This window comes from Humulus lupulus, chromosome 5, assembly GCF_963169125.1.
Source record: "Humulus lupulus chromosome 5, drHumLupu1.1, whole genome shotgun sequence".
Classification (NCBI taxonomy): domain Eukaryota; kingdom Viridiplantae; phylum Streptophyta; class Magnoliopsida; order Rosales; family Cannabaceae; genus Humulus; species Humulus lupulus.
Genome location: NC_084797.1, coordinates 54,204,345 through 54,220,096, shown reverse-complemented (window position 1 = coordinate 54,220,096; position 15,752 = coordinate 54,204,345).

The window sequence follows — 15,752 nt, the reverse complement described above, 5'->3', positions numbered from 1 at the left end:
GGAGTAACGTATGTTTGAACATATAATCATATTTATACTCCACTGTGATCACTACAAGAAAGACTATACAACAACGAATTTTGTCGTCGCCAAAACGGCATCACTGTAGGTCCGTACGTGTAGAAATCTACAACAACGACAAAATACAGTTGTCGCAGTAGTGTTTTACTATAGTGACGACATGTCGTCACTGTTGGTGGTTGCAAAATTTGAAAATTTGAACTCCAACAGCGACCACATGTTGTCGCTATAAGTCCGTCGACCGCCCCATCTACAACGACAATATGTCATCGCTGAAGAGTGTGTGAATTTATATGCCTACAGCGACACCATATCGTCGTCGTAGTGTCACGAATACTCAGATTTTCGTGTTCAACGTGCACCCTATAGCGACGACATGTCATCGCTGTATGAATACAATTTAAAAAAAATTTAATAATTATATTGATTTAATTTTTTTAATAAAAAATTAAATATTAATTAAATAAATAAATCCAACTTATTTAATTAAATAATAAAACCAATTTAACATTATCCATAGTCTCCAAAATGTAAGATTACAAAACATAAGTAGTATTGTCTCCAAAATAAAAATAAAAACTAACACAAAATATAAATAAGTTCAAAATAGTAATATAATAAAACTAAATGTCATCAAAATCAATTCCAAAGTCATTATCGTCGGGTTGTTGTGGTGGCTATGGTGGTTGTGGCTGTTGTGGTTGAAAACTTGCCATCATGGACTATATTATATTCATGTCCAAGTTGGCAGGCTGAAATTGTGGAGCTTGGATGTTCAGGTTTGTTGCTTGCAAAAATTGTTGCATTTGCTGGAAGTTGTTGTTCTGGGTCATAAAGGCTTGACTGAAGTATTGAATCATGGATTGGAAAACCTCAGATGGTATCGTTGGAGGGCCAACTGTGGTGGATGGAAATAGTGATGCCTCTGATTGTGAAGAGGAGCCGGTGGCGCTTGAGGAAAAGGTACTAGTGCCCTTCAACTTGCGTCCAATACCTCGGTTGTGGCCACGACGTTGACCAAGTACCTTTGAGATGACTTGTGTCTCATTGATAGTGGCACTTCCTGCTTCAGATTGAGATTGAGATTGAGATTGTGATTGTGTCTGGACTTCTTCCTGTAAGGCATCCTGCAGTTTAGAAACAAGACAATTAATACATAATATAATCGAATAATATACATATATACAAAACTTATAAAGTTACTTACATATACATCCTAAGCATTGGTGTTCACCCATCCACGTGTCAGATGATTATGCATGTAATAGAACATATTGATAATGTTGGGCAGTTCCTTAGTCTGAAGGTTCATCTTTAGAATTTTTTTTAAAAAAAAATCTCAGTTAAATATTGAAATTATTATTAAGATAACTTAAAATATTTTAAATTATCTATATATTTTTATTTACCTTCTTAAATCGAGCCGAAGCATAAGAAGTTGATCCATGGAGACTTGGATACTTTTGTTTTGCTCTATTGGTAGCATTTTCCTTTGAGCATGCCGTGAACTGTGGAGTGGTGAAAAGGTTAGCCAACTTCTGCCAACTCTCGTTGTCCATGTCCTCCGGTGGATTATTTCTGGCTTCTCAATATCCTCATACCCTCCATGTTCATCGAAGTGTCTTTTTCTTGCGACCTTTTGTATCCTTGTAGCGATCCTGAAATTCTTGCTCAATCCCAGTCTCTATCAATCGCCACTCAGGGAGAGCTCGGGGAAGAATGAAAAATTTCTTAAAAAAAATGGTGAGATTTTTTAAATTATAAAAAAAACATTACATGTGAATAAGTAGATAAATTTACCTCAAGCTTTTGCATCAATCCAATCTTGTGCTCATTAGGAACACTCTACCACGAGTCATTATATAACGGGACATGGTGACCAATAAGGTTACCAATAAGTCTCATGAAGAATGTCCCAAAATCACCAACTTCTTTGTAGGTTCCATCCTTCAGATCAAATTGTAGAGCCAACAGACCTTTATTTTCGTTGACGAGCTGCTGCAAATTTTTGGATCGAGACCAACCTCTTCTTTTTGCGAGAGCCGCTGCATATGTTAATTAAACAATACAATTAAATTGAATAAAATAATAACAATTTGTCATTTATTGATAAAAGATAGACTAATTATAGTATATTACCTGTCTCACAAGAAGTAGGAACTCGCATGGGATCTGGAAGAGGAGGATCCGCTCCATCACTGCCATGAGAACGAGCAACAATAGTAGACATATCTTTGCAGTTTAAATAATTATTAACTTAAAATCAGTTATAATTGGAGGTTAATTACATAACTTAAATAATTTCGGCAATGCATTTGAAACTATTGAAAAACAAACATTGTTGAGAAAATTCATATATTGATTGAAAAGTCTTGAAATTAAAACATACACATTAAACATACAAATATGAATATGCATAAGAAAATATTATTCCTCATCAATGTCGATTCCTACATCATCATCTGTACTTTCTAAATCATCTTCACTAATTTTTTCATCATCATCGTCATTGAGGAAATCATCATCCACATCCGGAACAGATTGAGATGTTTCCCCAATTATGCTGGTGTGACCAGGTCGATCCAAATGCATACTCTCCAACTCTCCTAATTCCATAGTGGGCACAAAAATTGATGAAGTGCTATCATGCATGACATCAACCTCGTTATCATTATTAATACTTGGATGATCTCAGATCTTTCAATGATTGACTTCTTCTATTACCTTCCAATTTTTGTTTCTTAAAGGATCTTCCAAGTAGAAAACTAGTTTTGCTTGAGTGGCGAGAATAAACTGATTGTTCTTGTACCATTCAGAATTAATCATGATACTAGTTATGTTATTCTTAGTCACATTTCGATCCTTGCTTGCATTGGTGTTGGACCAGTTACATCGAAACAATACTACCGACTAACCATGGGAATAGTATAACTCTACAATATCCTCAAGTTGTCCATAGAAAGTGAAACCATAAATTCTTGGCATCGAAACTCCACTATTTTGAGTGGTACGTCTTTCGTCACAACTATGGACCAAAAACTTCACACTGTTAACAATGCAAGCCATGTAGGAGTATGCATTCTGATTGGACCTGTTTGCTAAAGAAAATAATTCATCAGTTTACACAGTTGACTGTACTTGTCGCAAACAACCCATCTATAGAGTATGACGCAAAAAAAGAAAACACAATGAGATGAGTATTAATCGATACAAATTTCGTAAGAATTCTATAGTTTCGATAATTTACCTTCAATTTAAACCAGCTAGGGAGATCTTTTTGAAGATTTATGTTTGAATTTTCTCGAAGACATTCACTATATAGCACAAGGATTAAGGTAAGATAACAGTTTGCCATGAATTAAATTTAATGAATTCATATATGTGTTGAGCTACTTACTCCATATATAGTTGGATTTCAGGGCAATTGTTGAGTACAAACCACTCTGCTTCTTTTCGATGAAGATAGTCAAGGAATATGATTTTGTTTTTGCTACTTGGACGACATTGTGATTCAAAAACTGACAACTGTCTTTTAGGAACAACAATATCCGCATTTCTTTCCGGACGATTAAATTTAGTCTGTACGCCCTGAAGATATTGCAAACAAAAAGTTAAAGCTTCACTTGCAACATAAACCTCCACTATAGAACCTTCAGGGCGCGCCTTATTCTTGACATAATTTTTCAACTTCTTAGCTCAAATAGATACATCCACCTCATGTAAACTGGTCCTCCGAGGATAGCTTCTTCCAGTAAATGAAGAATTAAATGAATCATTATGTCAAAAAAGGCTGGAGGAAAAATTAACTCCAACTTGCACAAAATTTGTATCACTTGATCTTCTGCATTCTCCATGTCCTTAACAACGAATGTACGAGCACAAATTTGCTTAAAGACATTGCAAAGCTCAATGATTGTCTTCGAACTCCTACTGGCAATAGACGTTGCATAAGAATGTGACAATCATGGGATTTCAACCCAACAACGTTGCCATCATTGTCAGTTACTTTATTAGAGAAATTTGAACTGAAGCCATCAGGAAGTCTAACTCCTTTTACGAACTGACAAAAAACCGTCTATTATTCGGTGTCAAAGAGTACGTAGGATGTGGTTTGATCAACTTTGTACAGTCTTCCTTGAGGTGCAACTCTTCTCGGATACCCCAATTCTTCAAGTCTACTCGTGCGTTGGTGGTGTCTTTAGATTTCTCATTCATAAGTGTTGATGCTCATAATCTCATCAAGGGAAAATGCAAGGTCGTCACCTGGGCGTACTCCCCCCCTCCATTTCGCATGGCCATCAGATGGGCGAGACCCCCCTGATCCGCGAGACCACCCCCTCTCGCGAGGATGCTGTTCCGCGAGGCCACCGAGTCTCCTTCCGCGAGGCCACCAAGTCGCGAGGTTGCCGTGTCGCGTGGCCATCAAATGGGCGAGGCCCTCCTGATCCGCGAGACCATCCTATGGCGAGGCGCCCTATTCCGCGAGGCCACCCTAGGGGCGAGGCGCCCTATTCCGCGAGGCCACCGAGTCGCCTTCCGCGAGGCCACCAAGTCGCGAGGCTGCCATGTCGCGTGGCCATCAAATGGGCGAGGCCCTCCTGATCCGCGAGGCCACCAAGTCGCGAGGCGCCCTATCCCGCGAGGCCATTTCGCGGGGCCGTCGCATGGGCAAAACCTCTCCACCTCGCGAGGCCATCTCACGGAGCCGTCGCGTGGGCGAGGTCCCCCTATCTCACGGGGCCCTTAGGCCACTCCAACCGCGCGAGGCCATCAGCAGCGCCCCGTACGCGGGGCCGCGCAAGGCCCCGCGCGCGCATCCCTGAAAGTCTATCAACCCACCATCTTCTCGGGACGCCGACGCCCCGTAACTTGACACGTATGGCCCAGAGGCGTCTTGCCTTGTACGCTAAGACGTAGAGCGAGGCCAAGCACTTATCGCCCACGCCCGTGGGTAACCTTAGAATGCTCCAGGCATCCTGTACCAAAGGTCCCGTTCTCTACACCTCGGGATCCCCATGTTTAGGAGGTCCCGTACGGGTCGAATGCGACATATTTGTACGACCAAGTACTAGGTACGGATACCAGTGCCAGTGAGGTTGCTGGGGTAAGGATCATGGTCCGTACGTCTACGGCCATGGATCAGAACCGACACCACTACCTTCTGCACCAATACACCTGCTACCACACCTCAGGAAGGGGTACAGACAAGTAGTGGAAACATCCCCCTGACACCTGCTCCTGTACGGGATGTACAACCACTACCACTGAAACCATACCCCTAATACAGTACGTTTGTACCACCTGGTCCCCTGGACCACTATGTACCTAAGGCCATTAGAGCCTACTATAAAATGAATTCCAAGGCCACCTGAAAGGGGGTTGGAAATTTTACTGTAGCAGAGACATTAGTGTGAATGAGATACTGAATTCTCCATTGTTGTTATTCCATTGTTCTTGAGTTATTGTTCAAGTTTTCATAGCTTTCCAATTAGCGATTTTAATTTGATAATTTTTCCAACTTAACTTCGTTGACGAGTTCTTACCGTCAACAGTTTGGCGCCGTCTGTGGGAACGTTAGTTTTAAGCTACTATTCCACCATTATTTCCGACAAGAAGAAGATGCCGAGACGCTCGAAGCGACTAAGGGAGACGCAGGAGGTCGAAGTTCACTTAAATGGAGTCCAGCTGAAGGCCTCCATGAAGGACGCTCCTCCACCCAGGGACGTGGAGCCCCCGAAAGACCCTGAGGTTCAAGGAGGAGACAGGGTGGCCTCATCACCGGCTGCTCCACCTGGGGGGAGTCCTCCCAGAGCACCACCGGTGCACGCTGATGAGTTCCCTCCTCCAAAACCGCCGCGGGCACCGAACTCCGGCCGGCAAGACCCGGGCCCTTCTGCCCATAGGCCTGACAAACACCCCCGGGTCCACTCCGTGAGCTCGAGTTCAAAGTCCCGATTTTACGAAGAGGAGATACGTGAGCTCCACCGTAAAAACCAAAGGTTAGAAACTACCTTGGAAAACATGCAAGAGGTCCTTAACGGCTTACTGCAGGGTAAGTCCAGCATAACCTTGCCTAAGAGAAAAGAGAAAGGCAAAGGTGGGGTGGAGACCACTGTGCCAGTGGATGATGGAAGAACCCGACACTCAACTAGCAACACCCCCCACGCGAAGCAACATGATCACCCCGAACCGCCTAAGCAGGCCCAAAGGCCAACGCCGAGAACCACCGCTGCCCCTCGACGTGAGGATGAGGTCACCTCCAAAAGAACGCCCCCAGACTTGCGGGAGGAGATCAACAAGAAGAGGGCAGGCAAAGGAACCACACCCCCTGAGGCGCCTCGAGAAGACAAGGGAAAGGCAGATCCTAGCCCATCCACTCTAAGAGACTCCCTCAGCAAAAGGAGGCAGGACTTAGACACGGAGATGCGGAGCTTGCGGAGCAAGATTGTCACCGCGTCGGGTGGCCAGGCCTTTGAGGAAGACTTCGACCATGAGTCACCCTTCGTGCGAGAAATTCAGGCAATCCGGCTCCCTACCAATTTTAAGGAGCCCAATATGACCCCTTACGAGGGGAACACGGATCCAAAGTACCACCTGGATGCGTTTAACGATCTCATGAAATTGAGGGGGATTGGAAGTGGTTCCAGGTGCCATTGCTTCGCTGTCACTCTGAAAGGACCCGCCTACAAATGGTTCAAAAGGCTAAGACCAGGGTCCATCAGGTCCTGGCAGCAGTTCTCTGACGAGTTCCTCCAGCAGCACCATGCCGTGCGGGACTACACGATGCCAGGTACCAGCTTGGCCAACGTGAAGCAAGGGGAGAAGGAGAGCCTAAAAAGCTACATTCACCGGTTCAATATGGAGGCCGCAAAAGTGGGGAGCCTAACGCGCCGGGAGTTAAAAATGGCCATTACTGCTGGGGTGCTCCCAGGGAGCAAGTTGTGGGACAACATGCTAAAGAGGGAAGTCACCGACTTGGATGACTTCTATGAAAGAGCACAGAAGTACATCCGTGTGGAGGATGGCCACGCAAACCTGAAGGCCGGAAAGGAGGAGCCCCACGCAAAGCCCCCAATTAACGACGGGCCGAATATAGCTAAGAAGAAGAGGACGTATGAGGGGTCGAGAGACGACCCGCAGAGGAAGACCAAACGAGGGGGTGATCATAGGCCAACGGCCTATACTTACTATACGAACCTCACTGACACCAGAGAGCATATTTACGTCACCAACGAAGATCGAGTGCCCTTTAAGAAGCCCCCACCAATGAGAAAGGATCGGTCCAAGAGGGACCCCAGTAAATACTGCCAATACCACAAGGACATTGGACACACCACGGCAGAGTGTATCCACTTGAAGGAGGAAATTGAGGAGCTCATCCGCCGGGGGCACTTAGGCCGCTATGTCAAGAGAGAAAGGCAAAGGCCAGAAAATGAGCCCACAGCGCCCCAGGCACAGGAGCGAGCCCCAGAGATACAAGGGGAGGTCCGTACCATTTTTGGAGGCCCAGGATTTGGAGGAGATTCTAGGAAGGGACGAGATAAATATGCAAGAGAGGCTTGACGAAGTCCGCCCCCCTGCGTCATGAGTTTAGAACAGCGACCCCCGAAGAGTTTCAAGGGGGAAAACGACTCGATAACGTTCACTGAGGAAGATGCGCGAGGGGTACACTTCCCCCACAATGATCCGCTGGTGCTGACAGTCCAGTTGGCAAATATGCGTGTACATCGAGTCCTGGTGGACAACGGGAGCTCAGTGGACATCCTATATCGCCCGGCTTTGGAAAAAATGGGACTGGGCATTCGTCACCTAAAGCCTTGCCAGTCGTCACTATATGGATTCACAGGGGATTCAGTGCAACCCCTTGGGATGATTGAGTTGACACTTACCATGGGGGAGCAACCCCGCCAAACCACAGTCATGTCTAACTTTGTTGTTGTAGATTGCGCATCAGCTTTCAACGCGGTATTAGGGAGGCCCTCCCTGAGAGAATTGAATGCCATAACTTCAATATATCACTTAGTTGTCAAGTTCCCGACCCCAGGGGGGATCGCGAGTATGAAAGGAGAACAGAAGGAAGCAAGGGAGTGTTATAACACCTCACTTCGCACGCCTGCAAAGCCACGTGAGCCGATGGCCATGGTGGTGCATGAGGCGATAAGCATGCCCACAGGGGGTCCGCAGGAGCTGGACCCTCGGGTCGTGGATGAGGCAAGAGCAGAACCGGTAGAAGAAGTAGAGGAGGCTACGGTGACGGAAGAGCCCTTAAGGAAATTGAAGATAGGAAGAAGCCTACAAGGTGACGTGAAGGAAGAATTGATAAGATTTTTGAAGGATAATCTAGACGTGTTTGCATGGAGTCATGAGGACATGGTGGGCATAGACCCCCGCGTAATGTGCCACCACCTAAACATCTCCCCAGGAGAAAGGCCCGTCAGGCAGAAGAGGCGGGCACTCGATCCAACAAGGTACGCAGCGTTAAAGGAAGAGGTTGACAAGTTGAAGGCCAACGGGTTCATCCGTGAGTCCTTCTATCCTGTGTGGGTATCAAACCCAGTACTCGTGCCGAAGCCAAACAGGAAGTGGAGGACTTGCGTTGATTTCACGAATTTGAATAAGGCTTGTCCCAAGGACAGCTTCCCACTCCCCAGGATAGATCAATTAGTAGACGCAACAGCGGGGCATGAGTTACTAAGTTTTATGGACGCCTACTCGGGATACAACCAAATCCCAATGAACCCTGCAGATGAGGAACACACGTCATTCATTACAGACAAAGGGCTCTACTGTTATAAGGTGATGCCCTTCGGGCTCAAAAATGCGGGAGCCACCTATCAAAGGCTGGTGAATAAAATGTTCGCAAATCAGATAGGAAGGAATATGGAAGTGTATGTGGATGACATGCTAGTGAAGACCAAAGTAGCAGCAGAGCTCAACAAAGACCTTGGTGAGATGTTTGACACGCTCAGGAAATATCGGAAGAAACTGAACCCAGCCAAATGCACCTTCGGGGTATCCTCAGGAAAATTCTTGGGCTTCATGGTCAATTCCAGAGGAATCGAGGCCAACCCCGACAAGATAAAGGCACTCATAGAAATGAGCCCGCCGAAGAATAAGAAGGAGGTACAATGCCTAACAGGAAGGGTGGCGGCCCTTAATAGGTTCATCTCAAGATCCACCGACAAGTGCCTCCCATTCTTTGACATCCTCAAAGGGAGCAAAAAGTTCACTTGGGATGAAAAATGTGAGGAATCCTTTGTCAGGTTGAAAGAGCACCTGGGGAAGCCGCCCCTGTTAGCAAAGCCAGAGAAGGGCGAGAAGCTGTACCTATACTTGGCGGTGTTGGAGCATGCCATCAGCGCAGCCTTAGTTAAGGGAGAGAAGAAGCAACAACATCCCGTATACTATATCAGAAAGCGTTTGGTGGACGCGGAGAGCCGGTATCCAGAGATCGAAAAACTGGCCTATGCGCCAGTAGTGGCGTCGAGGAAGTTGAAGCCTTACTTCCATGCGCATACGATTGATGTCTTAACAGATAGTCCTTTGAGACAAGTCCTACATAAGCCAGAGACCTCAGGGAGGCTAATGAAATGGTCGATTGAGCTAAGTCAGTTTGATATTGTCTACACCCCAAGGGCCTCCATCAATGGACAGGTGCTGGCAGATTTTATAGTAGAATTCACCCATCAGCCGAATGAAGGACAGAGTGAAGGAGGGGCGCAGCCTGTTGTGGAGGACGAACTGGGAGATGTAGAGGAGTGGAGTTTTCATGTTGACGGGGCGTCAAATGAAGGAGGATCAGGAGCGGGCATCATGATGACTGGGCCCGAGGGACACAGAATGTACTGCGCAATCCGGTTTGGGTTCGAGGCCTCCAATAATGAGGCGGAGTACGAGGCGCTCTTAGCTGGCCTGCGCCTAGCCCAAGAACTGAAGGTAACGCGCCTTCATATTTTCAGTGACTCGCAATTGGTGGTATGCCAAATAAAGGGGGAGTACCAGGCAAGGGGGCCCAAGATGGCAGCATATTTAGAGAAGGTGAAGGGCTACCTGGGATGAATGGTGGCATATACTATAGAGCAAATCCCCAGAGAAAAGAACACCCACGCCGATGCACTTGCAAAGCTGACATCTACCAAGGATGGTGATGTCTTGGAATCAATACCCGTGGAGTACTTGCCAAAGCCCAGCATTGAAGGCGCAGATGTGCACATGATCGGTGTCCCAAAGAAATTATGGACCGAGCCAATCAAGAGGTACTTGGAGGAAGGAGTCTTGCCTGCAGATAAAAACGAATCTCGGAGGTTGGTGTACAAGGCCGCAAGGTACGCCTTGATAGATGGGGTCCTTTACAAAAGAGGATTCTCCATGCCTCTCCTGCGGTGTGTAGAAGAAGAGGAGGCGTTGAAGGTGTTACAAGAGATCCATGAGGGAGAATGAGGCAACCACGAAAGTGGACCCTCCATGGCTAGGAAGGCCATAAGACAAGGATACTACTGGCCTTCCATGGAGAAAGACGCACAGGACTTTGCCACGAAATGCGACAAGTGCCAGAGGCACTCCAATTACCCTCGAAGACCCCCAAGCGAACTGACCAGCATGCCCAGCCCCTGGCCCTTCGCTATCTGGGGGATAGACTTAATCGGCGCTCTTCCTACAGGCAGAGGTGGAGCGAAGTACGCGGTGGTGGCAGTGGATTATTTCACCAAGTGGGTAGAAGCGGAACCCCTTGTGAAGATAACCGCTAAGCACATCACCTCTTTTGTCAACAAATTCATCGTGTGCCGGTATGGGGTACCCTACAAAATTATTTCCGATAATGGCACCCAATTTGAAGGAGGGGCCTTCGATGAATACTGTAAGGAAAGAGGTATAAGGAGGAGCTTCTCCGCGGTGGTACACCCCCAGGCCAATGGGCAAGTGGAGGCCATCAACAGGGTCCTAAAGAAGAACCTAAAGACAAAGCTGGAGAAGATGAAAGGAGCCTGGGCAGATGAGCTACCAAATGTGCTGTGGGCTTACAGAACCACCCCACGCACGACAACTGGGGAGTCCCCATTCTCCTTGGCCTATGGATGCGAGGCTGTGCTCCCAGTCGAAATGCAAGTCATGTCCCGCAGGGTGCAGGCGTATGAAGACGAAGCCAACCACATAGCCCTGACCGAAAGCTTAGACCTCCTGGAGGAAAAGAGAGAAAAAGCCCAGATGAGGGTGGCGGTATACCAGCAACGCGCCGCAAGGTACTACAATTCGAGGGTGCGAGAGAGAACTTTCAGAGTCGGCGACCTGGTGCTGAGGAAGGTGCTCCCAAACACACGAGACCCAGGTGCAGGAGTGCTGGGGGCAAATTGGGAGGGACCCTACCAAGTTGCTCAGTGCATCCCCCCAAACACTTACAAGCTGGCGCGCATAGACGACACCATCGTACCCCGGGCATGGAACGCGGAACACCTGAGGAAGTACTACCAGTAAGGCGCCCATGCCCACGGATAAAAGCACAAGTGTAGCACGCTGCCTTGATATGGTAGGAAGAAATCAAAGAGGTTACCTAGATAACCTCCTAAGTAGGCGTGAGCCTTTTTATTTTGTTTTATGTGAAAATCACCTATGTACCGTTGCAACTACGTGTATGAGACCATTATGTTACGAATATAATGAATGAAACCACGTATTATAAGTAAAACTGTTAGCCTTTTCGTGTGTTATTTTTTCTTCAGTACCCGGGCATCAGCCAAAGTGTCCGCCGAAATAAATTTCACCAAACACTTGGGGGGCAGGACAGGGGGCGGTAACACAGCTAGCAAGGGAAGCCTGAAAAGGACCCTCTAACGGAGGGTCTTGGAAAGGACCCCTCGCCCTCCTAAAAAAGACCCCCTGATAAGGGATCTTGAAAAGGGCCCTCAATTAGGAGGAGCCTAAAAACGACCCCCTATGCATTAGGAGGACCCGAGAAGGACCCCTTTTATCGGGGCCCTAGACGAAGCCCCTAAACATAGAAAGTAGTAAAAAGAACTTGCAAGGCCTCCCCTGAGTTTACGAGGATTAGCTACCCTCGTGAACATCAAGGAGGCCAAAAGGCCTTACGAAAGAAAAATATATATATATAGTGACAACACTAATAAGTCTAGAGCGGCCACCAAGCCGCCTAGCCAAAAAGGGTCCCAAAAGAGACCCTTGCCGAAATAGTACTATGCAAAAGGACGAGAGGGACGCCTCTCGCAAAGAAATAATAAGCGCGCGCAAGAAAAACCTAAAAGGATAGCTAAGACCCAAGGGGTCAAAATATCCTTACAAAAACCACCAAGAGGCACCAAAAGAGGTCCCAGTGAACCCTCTCACATGGGATCCAAAGGACCTCCAGCCTAACAAATAAAAGAAGGGAACCAACCAAACCCCGTCATACAGGCATAAAAGGGCCTCAAATGAAGTAGAACAAGAAATAAACAGCAGCATCATATGTATTCATACATTAAAAAAAAAAGAAGAGAAAGATGCAAGAGAAAGTTCTCAAGATAGTACAAAGGTTACTAACAGAAAAGTAGCACTGGTGATGACGTTACAAAATAAAAAACATAAAAGGAGCGAGACTATTTCAAGGCCTACTATAGTGGGCACTCCACCAGGCCGCTCGGGCAACAACTTGCTCGCCGAAAGAGGAGAAGTCAAAGTTGGGATCCTGCCTCCACACATTGTAAAAAGCCCGGTCTATAGACTTGCGCTCGGTTATGACCCTCTCCTCTTCCCAGGAAGCCTTCTCCACCTCCAAGGAAGCGACCTTCTCCTGAGCCGACTGTAGTTCGGTCCTAAGGGCCTCGACTTCAGTCCCCATTTGAATAACCATCTCATGCGACCCGGAAGCAGCGGCCTTGGCCCCCTTGAGCTCGCGCTCCAAGCATTTGACCTTGCCCCTCAGCTCCTTGATCTTAGTCTTCAACTTATCATTCCTCGAGTCCGACTTGGCATACTTAGTCCGGGCCTTTGACAATTGGACCTTGGTTGCGCTAAGTTCATTTTCGAGCTCCTGGACCTGGACTATGAGGCCGTCCCTCTCAGTGGTAGATGCGGAAAGGATGCCAGTCGAATCAGCATGTCGAAGAGACACAATATAGACCTGCACAAGAAAATCAATGGCATCAGCAATAAGTAACAAAAAGAAGAACACATGTGCATCTACGCATAATGCTAATCAACGCAAGGTGCAAAGCCTCACCCAGGCCGCGGCACGCCTTAGCATCTCCCCGAGGTCTGACTGAGTCACGTTCCCCAGGCCCCTCAAGTCGGAGACAGGGAGACTCGCAGCTATTGGAACGAAACGCTGCCCATAAACTGAGGCCATCCTGGTCACCCAAGCCTCTGCCTCCACGCTAGGAATATCTGGTTGGACCGGAACAGACGACCCACTCGCCGAGGCAGGAGGAGGCGCAGCAGAAGAGAAAAATTGAGATTCTGGTGCATCAGCAGGGAGCTCCGCGAGCCCGACGAAATCAGCATCCGGTACGCCGAGGTCATGAGGGGTCGGAGGGAAGGCATCGCCGCCATCATGGCCAGGAGGGGCGTAGCATCCTGCCGTGGCCTGCAGGTCCAGAGGGTGAAAGGCCGTGTCCTGGACGTGGGGGTCATGAGGAGGACATCCCCCTGGGGACAGGGGGGCATCCTCCATCTCCACCTCAACCGCATCCTCGTGCAGTGATGGCCCAGCCGACGTAGCCACAACCTTCTTAGACCCGGTGATCGACCACAGGAACTTAGAGTTAGTGACCGGGGACAATTGGTGGCGGGTGAGATTTTCCACCGTAAAAAGGACCGTCGCCTTCTTCTGAGCGGAATCTGCAGCAATGAGTTTGCCTATGGCCTCCGCCTCAGACCCAATGACCGAAGGATCCGCAAAGTACCCTACAAGAACCACGTCAATATCAATACAAGCGAGAGTGCAAAACAGTAAGTTCTAGTAAGAGAGAAAGAAGGATCAGGATACTTACTAGGATTAGCACGGAAGCTTTCACGAACCGAGAGAGGTCCCTCTACCCAAAAAAAATCTTGCTTCCATGGCCCGGTATTGGACACCGAGCCCTCTATTAAGGGGAGCTCACTGTTGGCCTTTTGCAAGTAGTAGAAGCCTTTACACCTGGGCAATGCTATAAGGTTATACAAAGTATGCACCTCCTGCGCCGTCGGGGCACGTTTCTCATTGTCCTTAAACCAGACGAAGAGGCAACTTAAGGTCAGCCAACTGTTGGGCGACAGTTGGAGAGGGGCCAAATCAAAATAGTTGAGAACCGCCACGAAGAGTGGATGCAGAGGAATGGTGCCACCCGCCTTCAGAATTTGTTCGCTCAAAGCCACAAAGCCCCGTTTAGGGCGATCAGCCCGGCAAGTCTCTTGAGGAGCGTGCAGGGCATATTCTGGAGGAGCTCGGTAATGTTTCACAATTGCCTTCAATTTATTCGGAGACACGTGGGACACTAGGCTGGATGCCAATAGGGGGGTGTCGTCTTCTTCCTGGACGGACACCTGTCTGCGTGCCTTCGACATATCTGCAAAATCAAAAGAAGCATGTGAGGAAGAGGCAGAGCACTTAACCCTCCATTTTCTCCTCCTAGCAAGGGTTTTCCATCGGGGGAGCGATGGCGGAAGCGCTAAGCCAGGTTCAACGGAGACTAGGGGCTGAGGAGAGGAGTTGATAACCCCGTGACCGTCATCAGGCAAAGGGGGAGTGGGAGGTTCTGGCGGAATGTGTCCCTCCATAAACTCTAACTCCCACCGCAATTCAAAAAGAGCCGTCCTAAGACGCGCTATATGGTCACTAAGGCCCGGGGGTGAAGGTCTTCCGTCTCCCCTCGACGCCGAGTCGATTTCGCTCTCTACCACCCAAATTTTATGCCTAAGATCAGCCATGCACTCGAGGTGGCGAATGCGGGCCTGCCTCAAAGAATCATAGTCCTGATAAGGGTTGCCCTTAGAGGACTCGGGGTCTGAAGACAGGTCGATAAACTCAGCCCTCGAGGGTATGTCGGACGGGCCCTCACTGGCCATGAAACCACGTCCCAACAGCAAAAAGGGGGTCACGTTTAAACAAGGGGAAGACTACAAAACACAAAGGAACAGGCTTAATACCCCTAGGTGCAAACGCCCTAAATGGACTACTACAAGGTGTATGTATAAAAAAAAAAAAAAAAAAGAGGAGGGGCGCGCATATGGTCAAAACAAGCTCGGGCTAATGTACCCCATCCCAAGTGTTGTTGGTCTGAATCCGATAAAATAAGTAAATAAACGGGAGAAGAAAAGAAAATATACCTCAAGCGATTGAAAGAACGAAGTCGGAGTCCAATGAAGGTCGGGAGGCGAAAAGCACCAAAGTGTTGAAAATGCGCGTCTGCAAGAATTAATCAGAAATGTGTGTTAGTCCAAAAATATACACACCAAGAAACTAGCTAAAAAAAAAAATATATATGAAAATGATGATGAAAAAATGGAAAAGTGATAAAATAATAGAGAAAGTGTGGTTGTGGGGGATTGAACCCTTTACCTCTTGAAAGGAGCAAGGGTCTAACTACCACTAAGCCAAGGAGGTAAGATGTAAATATTAAGCCATGCATGAAGGCCTATTTATAGGAACCAAGATGAATAGTCTACAAGAGCACCTTAAGGCCCTCTCCTAGACTAGGGGGGCAAGTGTTGATGCTCATAATCTCATCAAGGGAAAATGCAAGGTCGTCACCTGGGCGTACTCC